The following is a 16,752-nucleotide window of genomic DNA, read 5'->3' as shown; positions in this document are numbered from 1 at the left end:
AAAAAAATTCAAACAAGTTTGCTTCTTTGAACACTCTGTGAAACTGTGAATGGATGTCATCCTGTTCACCTTCACAGGCAAACCGCAAAGCAACCTCTAGCTATTCAGTTTCCTGGCAGGGCAGTGCCGACCCCATGTATCACCGGCTCTCGAGCCCAGGTGTCTCCTTCAGTTCACGGACACAAATCACCTCCTACTCCAGAGGATCCAGGATGAAAAACTCTCTGAATGTGCTCAGGTCATATTTCATGTCAAAATCAAAACAAGTAAAAGAATGAAAGGGGAAAGGATTTTGTGGGAAGAAAAAGATGATTCAAATGATAAATACAATGCACAAATGCAAAGATGTTTGAATGAATGAATGAATCAATGCGCGAATGAACAAACGAATAAGTTAACAAATTAATGAAAAATCCATACATGAAAATGCATGGTACTGTATATGGTAATACAAGTTGGCCATTTAATATAATTTGTTATAATTTAAGTTTATTAGATAACTTTACATTTATCAACACTAATAGATATATAATCAACAATTTGGTATTAAAATAAATTTAGTATTATATAAATAAACTGTCATCACATGAATATACTGTATATAATAAAAAAAGAAAAAAAAAGGTAACACTTTACAATAAGGTTCATTAGATAATGCATTTACTAACATGAACTAATCATAAACAACACTTGCACAGCATTTATTAATCATAATCGAACATTTACTAATGCATTATTAACATCCAAGTCCATGCTTGTTAACATTAGTTAATGCACCATGAGTTAACATGAACTAACAATGAACTACTGTATTTTCGTTAACTAACGTTAACTAACATGAACAAATACAGTAGTAGATGTATTGTTCATTGTTTGTTCATCTTAGTAAATGCATTAATTAACATTAACTAATGAACCTTATTGTAAAGTGTGACCAGAAAAAAATTAAAGATTAAATACAAAAACAATTAGGGGTACAACTTTAGAATAACTATCCGTTATAACTAGTTAATAGATCATTAATAAACTATTAGTTAACAAGTTATAAATGACTTGTTAAACAAAAGTTAATAGTTTGTTAATTATTTACAACTGTGCCTTGTAGATGGCTAATAGATCACTTACAAGCTGTTAGTTAACAAGTTGTAAATTACTTTTTAACTGTATTTTAATGATTTATAACTATAGCTAATAAATTCCAACGTCCCAATAACATGCTTAAGCTAATAACTAACACTTAACTATTATATTTACTCACACTTTACAGATCAATTGTTCACCATCTAATAACACCAGTGAAACTTTGTAGAATTTTAATAAAATAAATTTTTATTTATTTTGTTTTCATGTTTAGCACTTCATGGGTTTGTATTCTTGTATACTGCTGTACTGCCATGTGATGGTTTAGTATGTGTGTTTCTATACATTAAACACAACGTTCAACATTTCATCTGTGGAGTTTCTTTGGTAAAACACAGCACAGTGGAACAAGGTTAAGATACAAACATTTTATATTTTAAATATTACATCAAATTTCTGTAGCTTGAACTTGTTCCATCCATTTGCTGTTCTACAAAGATTCACTGGTATTAGTAGATGGTTAGCAAACAATGAACAACTCTCGTCTGTAAAGTGTGAGTAAATATATTAGTTAAGTGTTAGTTATTAGCTTAAGCATGTTATTGGGACGTTATTTTAGTTGCAACTATTCCTCATTTACTAACAGTTAATAAATTAAAAATAGCTGCAACTTTAGAATAAAGATAATAACATATATACACCATTAACTGATTAACTGATACTTAACAAGTCTTTATTAAGTAATTTACTAACAGCTTGTTCATGATCTCTTAATAATTTATTAGGTATAGTTATAAATCATTAAAATACAGTTAAGAAGTCATTTACAACTTGTTAACTAACAGCTTGTAAGTTATCCATTGCCCATCTATAAGGCACAGTTGTAAATAATTAACAAACTATTAACTTTTATTTAACAAGTCATTTATAACTTGTTCACTAACAGTTTATTAATGGTCTATTAACTAGTTATAACGGATAGTTATTCTAAAGTGTTTCCCAAATAATAACAAATTCTAGTTGATCATTTGGAAAAGTGGCAGAAAGTAGATTTTTTCTGATGAATTATCTGCTGAACTGCATTTATATCATAACAACTACTGCAGAAGACCTATTGGAACCCACATGGATCTAAGATTCTAATTGAAATCAGTCAAGTTTTGGTATAACATCATGGTTTGGGGTTACATTTAGTATGGGATAGCACTCTTCTTTATACTTCAGCCTCCACATCAAAGTTCCTGAAAGCAAAGGGTGCTCCAGAATAGGCCAGCCCAGTCACCAGACATGAACATTATTGAGCATGTCTGGGGTAAGAAGAAGGAGGAGGCATTGAAGATGAATCCAAAGAATCTTGATGAACTTTGGGAGTTCTGCAAAAACACTTTCTTTGCCATTCCAGATGACTTTATCCATAGGTTAATTTGAGTCATTGCAGAAATGTATGGATGCAGTCCTACAATTTAATAGGAGTCATACACAATAATAATTTTCTTTCCACTGCTTTATATTCTGTACTGTACAATATTTCTGTTAAATGACAAGAATTTTGTCTAAGCAAACTCTGATGTCATGGTCCTATTTAAATAATTCATAATAAGGCATTATCATATGTTATTTTGGTAAAATAAGCGTAATATAGAGTAATCAATTTGCCTTTCATATAAGCCACCTCTGATACCAAATGATCAACTAGAAGTCAAGGTATTATTTGTTGCTCCTAAAACTTGGAAAGGCGACAAGACTTTTGTCAGGTAGTGTATACAGCATGGTAATACAATTCATTTTTAAAGTTAATAAAAACAAACAAACATACACATCTTTATAATGAACCACTAGAATCAGTCTTATTACAGTAAAAAAAAAGAATTCTACACATATATTAAAATTAATCATACCGTTACTTTTTTCTTTACTACAAGTAAATAAGAAAATAAATAATTGAATGAATAATTAAATAAATAAATATATAAATAAATAAATGTGACAAAAAACAGACATTACATTAAAAAATATATAAATAAATTATCATAGTATTTTACATGAACGGGAGAAAATAAAAATGAATAAAATAAGCTGGGCGTTATAATAGGAGACTCACTCACATAAATCTATATATATATATATATATATATATATATATATATATATATATATATATATATATATATATATATATATAAATATATATATATATATATATATATATATATATATATATATATATATATATATATATATATATATATACAACCTATGCTGCTTTTTCACAGATCACTCCCTAAGAATCCCTACGAAGGTTTGTAGAACATAATACACAATACTTAAACCTTGAGAGAGACTCGATAGAAAAAAAAAAAAAAAGTCTGACATTTTCTCCCCAGGGGTCACCATATCTCCATCTTCCTGTTATTGGTGTTTCTCTTTGTTTCGCTCATGTATAGAATTTCACCCCTTTTCCCATCAGCTTGACATACTATTAAAAAGAATAATCACCAATGAAGCATCATCTGCATAGAAGGATGATATTTCACATCAGAGTATCGTTATTAGCTAAACACCAATCTCAGAAGCAATAATTTGTGTTCATTGTGTCTCCCAAGCAGCTAATTTATCCTGATTAATAACAAACTCATTCAACTGAGCTGCAAATACATTTTACCCAATGCAATAACAGGCTAATTGAAGGCGGTGTGATTGCTAGTGGCTTTCTAATGGGGATCCATGAATCTGACATAAGAAAACGCACTGCATTTCCCTGCATGACAATTAAAGCCAGGTTCTACTTTTCCCTTCTGCAGCCACTTTTCCGCTCTGTCCATCTCTCATCTTCGCTTCTCTTCTCCTGCAGCGTATGAAGGGTGAACAGAGAGGCTTTTATTGAAGGATTGCTTCAAAATGGATGGTGCAGCCTGATGGGACCACAAGTCAACAGCTGAGGCGAGCAACAATAACGCTGCCGTAAAACTAAATAAGCTAGAATGAAACTTGCACTTGTCCTCAGTCGGCCTGTTTATGTGAAAACTCATTTCCCAAATAGACTTTAAAGATCAGTGCATTCCTCAATTAGGGGTGTGCAAGATTTTTCATCTGTGATTGGATCGTAATTGCCGTTTTAACTATATGTGCGAGCTGACGTTATCGAATGCCACTTAACGAAAAAACAAACAGGTCCAAAAGCATTTACTGTGTTATGAAAGCTATTGGAATGAGGTTAGATTGACCCAACTTTTAAAGTTATAACAGCAAACTTATGTTTTAATCTTTAGAAAATATGATGTAATATTATACAAGCAGGACTGGCGTTTTGATAAATGTTAGTATGTGATTGCAATCGGAAATGTAGAATTGATTTCATAAAGTTCTACAAACAAGGTAATTTTGAGTGAGCTTCATTTCATTTTATGCCAATGATAGTCGATAGCAGAAGATTTATGAGTCTCAACGCAACACTGCAATGTTTAATTCCTGAATGAAATCTTTTTGAATGAACTGAGCAGTGTTGGGGAAAGTTACGTTAAAAGTTACATTTTAAATAATGCATTAAGATATTGAGTTAATCCCCAAAAAACTAACTAGTTGTGTTACTCAGTTACTTTTTATAGTAAGTAATGTATTACATTACTTTTGAGATACTTTTGCGTTACTTTTTATTAGCTGGCTGAGGCTTGATCTCTTTCAGAACTTGTTTTTTTAATTTAATTTTTGTTTTTAACAAAGGAGTTCTGCAATTAACAAAACATTGTATAACCTACAACTACGTCTACCTTTAAAAAATGTATTTTAGGATAATGTTGTCTGAGAACTTCCTGACCCCACAGCTACACGTGCCGTATATACAGTTTATTTTAAAATTTAAAGCAATGTGTTTGTACTACAGTACTTGTCTTGAGTAAAATCAATGTAACAATGAGACAATCCCTTTTTCCATTTCTTTGATGCATTCAAAACAACACATTCTCCCATTGTGATTTATTTTGACTACTTTTAATTCAGCAATTTATTTATTTATTTAAAGCTAATTAATTCAACTAAAAAGTAACTTGCATTAAATTTTCAAAAAAGTTACTTAAATATTATTATTTATTTCTAGCAGTAATGCGTTACTTTACTCGTTACTTAGATAAGTAATATTACTTAACTCGCGTTACTTGTAATGCGTTACCCCCAACGCTGGTCAGTCAATGATAAAATGATCCATTCATAAAGACAGTAAAAACATTTATTGTTTAATTGCATAATCTGAGCACACTTATAAAAGTATTTTCTCTTCATTTTCAATACCAAAGGTTGCTGGAGCAGTTTAATAAAGTTATCTTCAGTAGAATGACGCAATAAACTTATTAACGAATTTGAATTGGATCGAAACTTATCAATAAATTTGAATTGGATCAAATGCTTGTACAGTAGGTTGGATTTTAGACTTTCTTGTCACAGAGGACACAGAGTGTTAAGGTAAATAATTGTTTCTCTAAATGGTTGGTTTTATCTACAGGGTCACCTCAAGGTTGTCCTTTCTCCTATATCATTTATTTTGTACACACATAGTTGTAGGAGTATTTTTAGAAATAGGTATATTTTAAAATTTGCTGACGATTCTGTAATTGTTAGTTTGTTAAGTGAGGAAGACACCACGCACGGTCCTGTAATTGATTATTTTTCCAGCTGGTGTCAGGAGGCTTTCTTACAAGTGAATGTTCTAAAGAGATTAAAGAGACTCAAGACTAAAGAGATGGTAAGAGGACCGTAAGAGGAGACTGATTAAGGGTAAGCAAACTAGTATTATTGGAGTGGGTGTTGAGAGTGTTGATCAGTATAGGTATTTGGGAACTGTTTTAGATAATAAATTGTCATTTTCTGCTAATACTAATATGTTGTGTAAGAAGGGGCAACAGCGACTACACTGTTTACAAAAATTAAGATCTTTTAATATAGACAAATCACTCATGTGCATGTTTTACAGTTCATACATTCAGTCACAGTTATCTTTTTCTTTGCTTTGTTGGTTCAATTCTCTAAGTGTGAAAAATAAGAGTTGTCTGGAAAAAATTGTGAACCTAGGAGGAAAAATAACAAGGAGAAAACAGATGATCATGGCTCAGTTATACTATAGACAAGTTCTGAGTAAAGCTCACAGCATTCTGTCAGATGATTCCCATCCTATGCACCAAGAGTTTTATCTTCTCCCTTCTGGTATTCGATACAGAACACTTATTAGTAAAACAAATATCATAAAAATATATTATATACATGGAAATAAATTCATACAATAACACGAAAAGTGCTTGCGTGATCAACCCAAACAATATATTTCTTTAAACTACTTAAAATATAAAAATATCCAAAAATAACATTCACTTAAAGTGAACGAAACACTCAAGTTTTTGGAAAATAGGCTACATTTACAAGTCGCCTGGCGTAAGGTTACACATCACCAGAAAATATAGTCCCCAGATAGGTGAAAATGCTGCGTAATATCATTGTGCCTACGGCATTGATAGTACAGCAGCACATACCCTTTATTTTTATGCCAGAATGAAAGTATAGTTCCATATATCAGCCAAGAAAATAGCAACTTTTCATCTTTCGTTGGTCTTGGTACACATTGTAACAACAGAAGAGTCAAGATTTAATGTGTCTTTGCTTCTGAAAATGTTTGATGTGGCACAGAGAATTGAGTTTTAAAAAAGGCAGCACAATTACAATGTGACGCAAAATTATGAATGTGATACCGGACTTGTTAGAAATAGTAAAACAATAGGATGAGCACATAAAGATACATCATATGACAGATGATTTTCTAAACAAAGCCACTGATATAAAAGTAAATAAAACTGTTGTCATGCCTGTTTTCTACTATGATCAATCAGGTTTGCAATTTCATCTCAATTAATCGATTAACATAACAATCAATGTAATTGGTGTCTCTTTTTCCATAATAAATATTTTCTTGTCAGAAATCTTTATCTAGAATCCAGCTGGACGTATTAAGCCATAAATCCATACCATTTGGCTCAAATACGTTTTTTTCCCCTTGTTATATAGTTACAATATTGAGTGTCTGCCCTTTTGTAGGTGATGTCTAAATTTGGAGCGAGTGACTTAATCAGTAATTTTTTTTAAACCCACAATCCACACTGAATGAAATATCATTTCCCAAAGGAGGTGACAACTTTTATTCATAATTTACGCTAGGTTTACTTCAAAAGTCAGCTTGAGGACACTCAATGTAAGCAGGTAAAATAAGGTTTAAATAATTCGTGTTCATATACAGGTAGAGATTCTTGTTCAGAAGTAATTTTTAATTATTTTAATGAATTAATATTTTATATGGTAGGGATATAGGGCTGTACGATGTTGGGAAAAAATGGACATTGCATTATTATTTTTTTATTTTTTAAATATATAAAATATAAACTTAAGTAACTCTATTTGGAAAGTATTTATAATTTTAGGGGAGTGCATTTGCAATAAAAAACATACAAAACGATACAAAAATATGCCAAATAAAACAAAGCACAGGTAAAAAACAAAGATAAAAATAAAATAAACAGTGCTTCATAGTTTTCGGTGGAGTCTAACAGCATTGAGGTTCAGAAACGCAATAATCAAATGTAAATTACACCGTATAGTCTTCATATAAATGAACAATTCATCTTTGTTAAAGTGACTAATTAGAGAATTTCTTGTGCCCAAATGGTTTCAATTTGCTTGAAATCTTACAGTCACAAGGCTTAAAAATACATTAAAATGTATTTCACACAATTATATACATAGTTGATGTCAAAATTATTAGCCCTCCTGAATTTTCTTTTAATTTTCAAGCATTTCCGAAACAATGTTTAACAATGCAAAGACTTTTTCACAGTATTTCCAATAATATTTTTTCTGCAGGAGAAAGTCTGAAATTGTTTAATTTTGGCAAGAATAAAATCAGTTTTTAATAAAAAATGAAAAATAAAAAAACATTTTAAGGTCAACATTTATGATTGACTACAGAACAAACCATCTCAGTCACATATTAGGTAAGATTTAGGTTGTGACGTCAGGTGACAAAAAAATCTGTCTAGCCAGCTTCTAAGGACAACATTATTTTGAGGTCCAGTAACAACGTAAAATTGTTTTTGATATTTGGTTGATTTTAGATTGTGATGGAAAGTGACCAAACCAAACGTCGAGCCAACTCCTTCAACCAATGTCACATTGACATTACTGACATTTATTGGTCAGGGATGGAAACCATCTTATAGTGTACGTCTGATAGTGAAAATGTCCACACAACATCAAACTGTAACAACATTAGATGTTGGTATTTGGCTGATACAATGACCTGCCTTATTACCCTAACTTGCCTAATTAACCTAGTTAAGCCTTTAAATTCCACTTCAAGATGAATACTAATATCCTGAAAATATTTAGTAAGATATTATGTACTGTCATCATGACACAGATAAATGAAAGGGGGGTGTAATAATTCAGGAGGGCTAATAATTCTGACTTCAACTGTATGCCTGTATGACAAATGTGAAAGTCCAACAAATGTGACTGTAGTGTAATTTTAAAAGTGTAAATTTTACAGATTTTAAAAAAGCAGGTGTTTTTGTTCTCATCCGTATTAAATGTTAAATGTATGGTGATATACAGTACATAAGGGTAGGCTTGATGAAATTGTTTGCCACACAGTGCTCATGAAAGTTATAACATTGCCCATATTTTCTCCTTTTAATTCCTTTTTTACTGATATAATGCATTTTAAGGTGCCACAGAATTGTTGCACAGCCCTATCACAATCATTTCTTAATGGTGTTACTGTAAGCGGTAAATATCAAATGGCCTTGGTCAGCAGGACATTAGGCTAATCTGGTGCTGTTTACCATTAATACTCACCAAGCTTATGGCTGCAGGATCTATCAGACAAGAAATTGATTGCATTTCGCTGTATCCACCCCATCCTCAGTCTTCAGATCTCCAAGCGACTACAGAGCAGCACACGGCCGCCCGGATCATATTGCAGGCCCATTATGGTCAGGGCTTGTCTGCAGAGCTAAATCAGTTACCGTATGTGAGTGCCTTCTCATGAATTACACAAGCCTGAGAGATGCATTTGGCACCAGGATTTGAGCGGAGACAATCTCATCACAAGGGGCATCCACCCACCAGTGTCTACCCACAATGCATTGTGTCTAAATGCCTGAGAGTGCTTCAGATCTGAATTCTCCCGAGCGGTGTGTGTTGTGTTCAGCGTAATGTGTTTGCTAGCACTGCACTGGAGCTCCAACAGCAATCCTAAAAATAGTGCATGTGTGCATCTATGCATTTTAATTAACATTCAATCTTGTAATGTTCACATGAAGCAGCTGATGCCAGAGCAGGGAATTAATATGGCTGCTCGCTAATGCAGTTGTGTTTAGTCATAATGCTTCCTGAGTATTTGTACATTAAAGGTAAGAGGTAGATGTTTATCTGGTAAAATGTCTACTGGAAATCACATGGTCTAAAAATATATGTCATCTTTTTTTCTACTAGACTTGATTTGTCTTTGATTCTTGAAGAGAAAAGAGAAATCAATAATGAGATTTCTTTAACATCTGTATTGTTTTTCCAAGTCATCAATAAGATTAAATGGAAAAGAAGATACAGATTAAAGACTAAATACAACTAACAGCTTGTCTGTAATGTTTTACACCAAAAGACACATGCTTTACTAAAGATACAGTGACAAATTAGCATTGAAAAGGTGTGGATGGTTATTTTTGCTGCTGACCTACATTCCATACATGCTAAGAAATGCTTGTTTGTTTCAGTTCAAATTTGGGCTACATAAGGACACACCGAATCAATGTGTTTATTCCTGTAGACCAAATAAAGATTTGCACTTACAAGCCCAAGGTTGTGAGTTTGAGTAAAAGGAAATAAGGAACTTCTAAAATGTGTACATTAGGACAAAAAGTGATATTAATTAATTTAAGAATCAATTTAAAAATCACCTTTCTAAGGGGTTTAAACAGTTTTTGTGGTGATAGTGTATGAATACAACCAACCTACCATGGTAAAAATTTATTATTATAATTTTTAAACTGACACTTCATCAAAAAAGAATCTGCAGTAATACCTTGATTGACATATTCCCTTTATGCATTTCATTAGAGTAAGAAAGCCCCACCTATTATTGACCATCTCTGCCTCATTATCATAAACAGCCCTTAGTGAGAAGCAGCCGTCCACCATTGGAGTTTTCACAACGTAGGCTCATTCTGAAAATGCAGCCCTATATACATTTCTGGAGATTGCGAATTATGTAGCCAGAAGTACGTATGGCTGCATCTTGTCTTTAAAACAAATGTTATAGGGTGGTATGGCGCCATATATATGCCTTATATGAACGGCTACCCCAGTATTACCAGTTTGTCCTGTAGCTCGCCATGTTTGTCAGTGGACTTAAAATGCAAAGAGGAGTTGACCACAATAACGGGGTTCGAGTCTGGCGAAGAATGGTTCCAGAAAGCAGGTAAGACAAAAACAGAAGCTAAATAATAAAATAAATCATTACATAACGAGAATGTGGTAAAATCTGAAAACGTGGTAATAATGAGGTGAGGGCTATTCTTTTTCTGGACTGCTTTTTAAAACTGTCGGATGGGTTTAGGGAATTGGGTAGGTGGGTCATTCGGTGCTTTTGAACACACTATTGGTTGGGTTTAGGGAAGAAGGAGGGTGGGTCAGTCGATCGGTCAGTCAGTCAGTCGACAGTGGCTTCTGTGAGATCTGAAAAGCGTACACAGCAGCCTTTGGTGGATTTGTGAAAACAAAAACTGCAAAAAAGTACCTCCTGGGAGGAATTTGGCGGTCTCAATGTATATATATATATAATATATACCTAATATATACATTAGGTTATGTAATCAGAATGCGCCTGGATTGAGTTTTCACCTGCTGAAGATAATATCAGTGACCAAGTGGCGTTATAAATGTGGAGATATATGGTGCGCAAATGTACACAGGGGTCTCTAAAGATTGCATTCTTTTTTCACATTTTCAGGTTTTGAAAGAGATAACAGAGGTACTGGTTTGAATCTGCAGCTATGCTGGTGCGCAAGTGTTTGTAGCTCAGCCCTCTTTCAAAAAATCTCATCTGAATTTAAAGCGAGATTCAACAAAACATTACAACTTGGATCAAAGTCTAATATGTGCAGCTTCATGTGTGAAATATTTTGAGCTGAAACTTCACGTACACACTTTAGGGAGACCAGAGACTTAGTTTAGATCTTGTAAAAAGGGTCATAATACAGTAGGTCCCCTTTAAAAACTTGCCCATATGTGAAATGCTTCAGAATATTTTTAGAAAGTGTTCATTTTTTGGAGTTTTTAGACATTTCTACATTTGGCAGACACTTTCATCAAAGGCAACATACTGTATGTTTATACTGCTTTCCCTGGAAATCAAACCCATGTCCCTAATGTTGCATCATGTCCTGATAGAAAAAACATCATCGTCATGGATACTAGAGCTTTTTTGTCTTTAAAAAAGACAAATGACTATGAATGGGACTACAGAGCTTGTCAGAGGCTTTAAATATCACCACAGCAAAGAGAGAAACTCACAAGTCGGCTTTATACAGCATCTTCGGTTAATAACTGGACTAGACTTTAGACAAAAACTGAATGTTGTTCAAAGCACTTTTTAATTGTGCCAGTTAGCTTCTGAATTAATGTTCTTTGAGTAATTTAATGTCTAGATTGACCATAAAGCCAATGGAAATATCATAATGGATTTTTGTCAAGGAAGCGCGGGTGACAACTTGTGTGCTTGCCTACAAAAATACATCATCTCCATAGATTTTTCAAATCTATAGGTCAACACTTTGCTCACTACAGTGAATTATATTGCGAGTGTGTGAAAGACTTAATAAAAAAATGATCTATAATAATGGCATTTTACAGTTTCCTTTGAGCTGTGTGGATCCAAAACCGTCCAGTTCTGAATATACGGTCTATCTACAAAGAGCAAAATAAAAAATAAATATTCTAAGCACTTGAAAAATGACTGAGTCAAGCCGTCCATCTTGGTATGCCAGGAAAGTCAACCAATCATACTCACCACAACCCTCCAGGCACTTCTGAACTGGAGCTTTTTTCCCCCCTCTCTCTCTCTCTCTCTCTCTCTCTCTCTCTCATACACACAAATGTAGATAGACACAAGCACACACACATTCAGAGCTCAGCCTCAGTTTGCACAATGCAATGAAAACCATTAATTTTACTGAGATAGAAATAAAATTCCCTTTGCAGGTATAGGTCTTTCTGCACACTCAGCTTTTGTGGCTCGGGCTTCAGATCGTAAAAGTCAACAAATGAAACTCTTCATTTTCAACAGATTGCTTCGATACGGAAAATTAGCAACGGATCCTTTGCACAATGAAGGCTTCTTAATGAGAACGAGACCACTGATAGGGATCCTGAATTCTGGAAGGCTGTGCATTGTTTGAAGTCTACATGACAACTTTCAGATTAAAACCAATTCAGGACTCATTTAACATGTAAAGTGTTTATAAACTATATCTGATAACATTGTGCTGATGACTTACTCCCTCCATTATGGTTTCGAGCTTCGCCTGAGGTTTGTTAATGTTCATTTGCCAGTTAAAGTCAGTGTGAAATTCAAATTTATAATGTTTATTTTGCAAGCCCACATTGTCATTCTTTAGCTGAAGAATTAGTATGAGCAAGCTAATTAAGTTAATAGTTTGTTTTGATTATCTTCAATCAAAGTATGAGCGTTTGACATTTGGAATGGTGGTCCTTCTCTGTTGATGTCAATTTGATGACTTGAGCACAATAATCTTAACCACACTGCTCTTACTGTTAGTTTGATATAAGGCAATGACATGTAAAGAAGCCCCGCCCCCTACCTAATATTCCATTTCAATTGGAAGTAATTCAACATACTGAAAAAAAATCTGCGACAAAGTGGCGCAGTGAGAAGCACGATCGCCTCACAGCAAGAAGATCGCTGGTTTAAGCCTCGGCTGGGTCAGTTGGCATTTCTGTATGGAGTTTGCATGTTCTACAGTGTTCACGTGGGTTTCCTCTGGGTGCTCCGGTTTCCCCCACAACTCCAAAGACATGCGCTATAGATGAATTGGGTAAGCTAAATTAGGTGTGATTGAGTGTGCATGGGTGTTTTCCAGTGATGGGTTGCAGCTGGAAGGTCATCCGCTACGGATAAGTTGGTGGTTTATTCCGCTGTGGCGATCCCAGATTAATAAAGGGACTAAGCCGAAAAGAAAATGAATAAATGAAAAAATTCTATTTCACGTTGAACATGGTACAAAGTAAGGCACTTCATCTTTGCAGAGAACAGGTAACAGTATATAAAAGACTCAATTTCAGATTTATAAAGCTAAGAAAAACACTGATGTAGAGATGATTTTCACTCAGATTGAGGTCCACTGGAAAAACTTGCATCTATCAATATTTTCAACCTCCAAAAATACACTGGTATACACTCTTAAAACATATACTCACCGGCCACTTTATTAGATCCACATTACTAGTAATGGGTTGGTCCCCCTTTTTCCTTTAGAACTGCCTTAATGCTTCATGGAATAGATTCAACGAGGTATTTGAAATATTCCTCAGAGATTTTTATCCATATTGACATGATAGCATCACGCAGTTGCTGCAAATTTGTCTGCTCCACATCCTTGATGCGAGTTCCACCACATCCCAAAGGTGCTCTACTGGATTAAGTTCTGGGGACTGAGGAGGCCATTTGAGTACAGTAAATTCATTGACATGATCAGCAACAATACTCAGGTAGGCTGTGGGGTTCACATGATGCTCAATTGGTACTAATGGACCCAAAGTGTGCCAAGAAAATATCCCCCACACCATTACAACACCACCACAGGCAGAATGGATCTATGCTTTCATTATGTTAATGCCAAATTCTGACCCTACCATTTGAATGTCGCAACAGAAATCAAAACTCATTAGACCAGGCAGCATTTTTCCAATCTTCAATTGTCCAATTTTGGAGAGCCTGTGGGAATTGTAGTTCAGAGATGCTCTTCTACATACCTAGGTTGTATTGAGTAATTATCAAAGTTACGGTTGGCTTTCTATGAGCTCTAACCAGTCTGGCCATTCTCCTATAACCTCTGGCATTAACAAGACATTTGTACCCACAGAACTGCCACTCACTGGATATTTTCTCTTTTTCAGACTATTTTCTTTGAATCCTAGTGATGGTTGTGTGTGAAAATCCCAGTAGATCAGCAGTTTCTGAAATACTCAGACCAGCCCATCTGACACCAACAACCATGCCATGTTCAAAGTCGCTTAAATCACCTTTCTTTCCCATTCTGATGCTCGGTTTGAACTGCAGCAGATCGGCTTGACCATGTCTACATGCCTAAATGCATTGAGTTGTTGCCATGTGATTGGCTGATTAGAAATTTGCATTGGACAGGTGTACTGTACCTAATAAAGTGGCTGGTATATATATATATATATATATATATATATATATATATATATATATATATATATATATATATATATATATATATATATATAATTTTTTTTTTTTTTTTTAGTGATGCCATGAAAAACAAGTTTTGCCTTCAAAATATCCTTTCAGTTAATGCTTTTTAAACAAACCATTTGTTTCTCAGGGTAAAGAACATTTTAATGATCTAAATAACCTCTACACCTTTGTGCAATGGAAATGGACATGGATATTAAAGGATTAATGAATACTGAAGGTTCTGCATGGAACAGCTGAGGCCAATCAATAACCTTTATTTTTAAAAGTGCATACATGTAATTTATTGCATTTTAAAAGTAAATGATTACTAGAGGGAGTAAAATTCCTTTTATCCATCACACTAATCATAATAATGTCATAGTCATGGGACACATAGTTAAATAATGAAGACTCCTTTTCATGCTTTACTTCACAATACTAGGTAGATAATATATGACCACACTGTAAATATCTATTGATTCACACACACACGTAAAAAAATAAAATAAAGCATATATCACACTATGCATTTATGGATGGCTTTTTTAATGCAGTGAACTTACTCAGCATTTACTAATATGCCATTCCACAAGTCCCATGAAATACAGTTTAGCTACATGTACAAAGTAATTTGCTTAGCAAATATATTTTTAATTATCTTTAACAATATTCTCAATGGTGGTTCATTCTGCTGTGGCGAACCCAGATTAATAAAGGGACTAAGATTATAGTTTTAGGTTAAAGTCAGATTAGGTGGTAGGCATTTTTCTAATGCAAAAAGCATTAATCATTCATCCCCACTCACCATCCTTTGATTTGTGAACTTCTGTGATATGCACATGAACTAACTTTTTATCTTTTTAATAGTGAAATTGGTATTATTATAGTACTTAAATCTTTGCTCTTATCTTATCTCTATTTTTTTAAGATCATTAAACATTTAAGCTGCCTCAAAAGTTTGTCTGTAATCGTGAGGTGACTGCAAAATATAGGGTAAAGTCAGTTTTTATTCAGTTTCAGTTCAATTCAGTTTTTTAAAGTCCAAACTTTACTTGAGTTTTTCATTAATATGTTATTGTACACACTAGAAAGTTCATCATTTGCACCTTCTCTCTCTATAAGTAATGATGGATAAGATGTTTCTTTTTAAAAATAGAACTGAAATACTTTAATCCTTTCACACAAGAACTCATCATGGTCTACAATATTTGCTGTTGTTCTTGTTCTGTCTCCTTCTTTTATTCTGAACGTGAAAGAACAGCCTGGTTGTGGATAAACTAAACTATACAAAAAATGTGCATGTGTGAGCTGTGCATACATTGAAAAACCACACATAGTACTACACGTGTATACTATTCTGGGCCTGTCAAAAAATGTTTTATTTCACGATTAAGGGTTCTCCTGGCAGTTTTCATCTTAGAAACTTAAAGTTTCAGAAACAGTTAATGTTATGTTGGTTGAAAGTCACTTCACACCCTGATAGCAATCATTATATTTAGTGGTCCAAATGTATTAATATGTATTTTATCAGTCTGCGGAAGATAGGACCAAGAAAAGTTTGTTAAATCAAAATGTGGCTGTCAAAATATCTAATTGCATACCTCTGTGCACCCTGTTCATGCAGAAAGTATTATGCCATTGGTGCGTTCAGAAGTGGTTCAGAGAGAGAATGGCAACCAGACATCAACAATCTACCTTCTATTTTTAAGTTTGGTATTGTAGTATTGTAATTACTAACTAAACTATAAAGTTTTCTCTCATGTGAATGCTACGTTATGTATTGTAGTAAAGATGTCTAGTGTGTGTTCATGAGGTGTGGCTTCTTAATGTTGATTTGAAGAGTGGGACATAGGCTTTCAATGCTATCAGGCTAACACTGGCATTTTCAAAGATTGCTCTTATTGCACTCCTAAACAATTGTTTTTTTATGCTTTAAATAATTATATTTGAAAAGATAACGACTCTATTTGTATTTGTAGAATATATAGTTGTTGTAAAAATATTTTTGAGAAAATATTTGTTGTTCTGTTGTTTTGTGTTTTCTTTAATAAATTGAAAAATACAATGGAAAACAGATTTGACTTGGAAATACCACTGCAAGTAAAGTAGCTAAAAGTTCCTTGTGGTCAAATGTTTTTAAAATG

The sequence above is a fragment of the Danio rerio genome, chromosome 14 (genome assembly GCF_052040795.2).
Source record: "Danio rerio strain M-AB ecotype USA chromosome 14, GRCz13ab, whole genome shotgun sequence".
In the NCBI taxonomy this organism is placed as follows: Eukaryota; Metazoa; Chordata; class Actinopteri; order Cypriniformes; family Danionidae; genus Danio; species Danio rerio.
Note: the sequence above shows the minus strand (reverse complement) of the source record.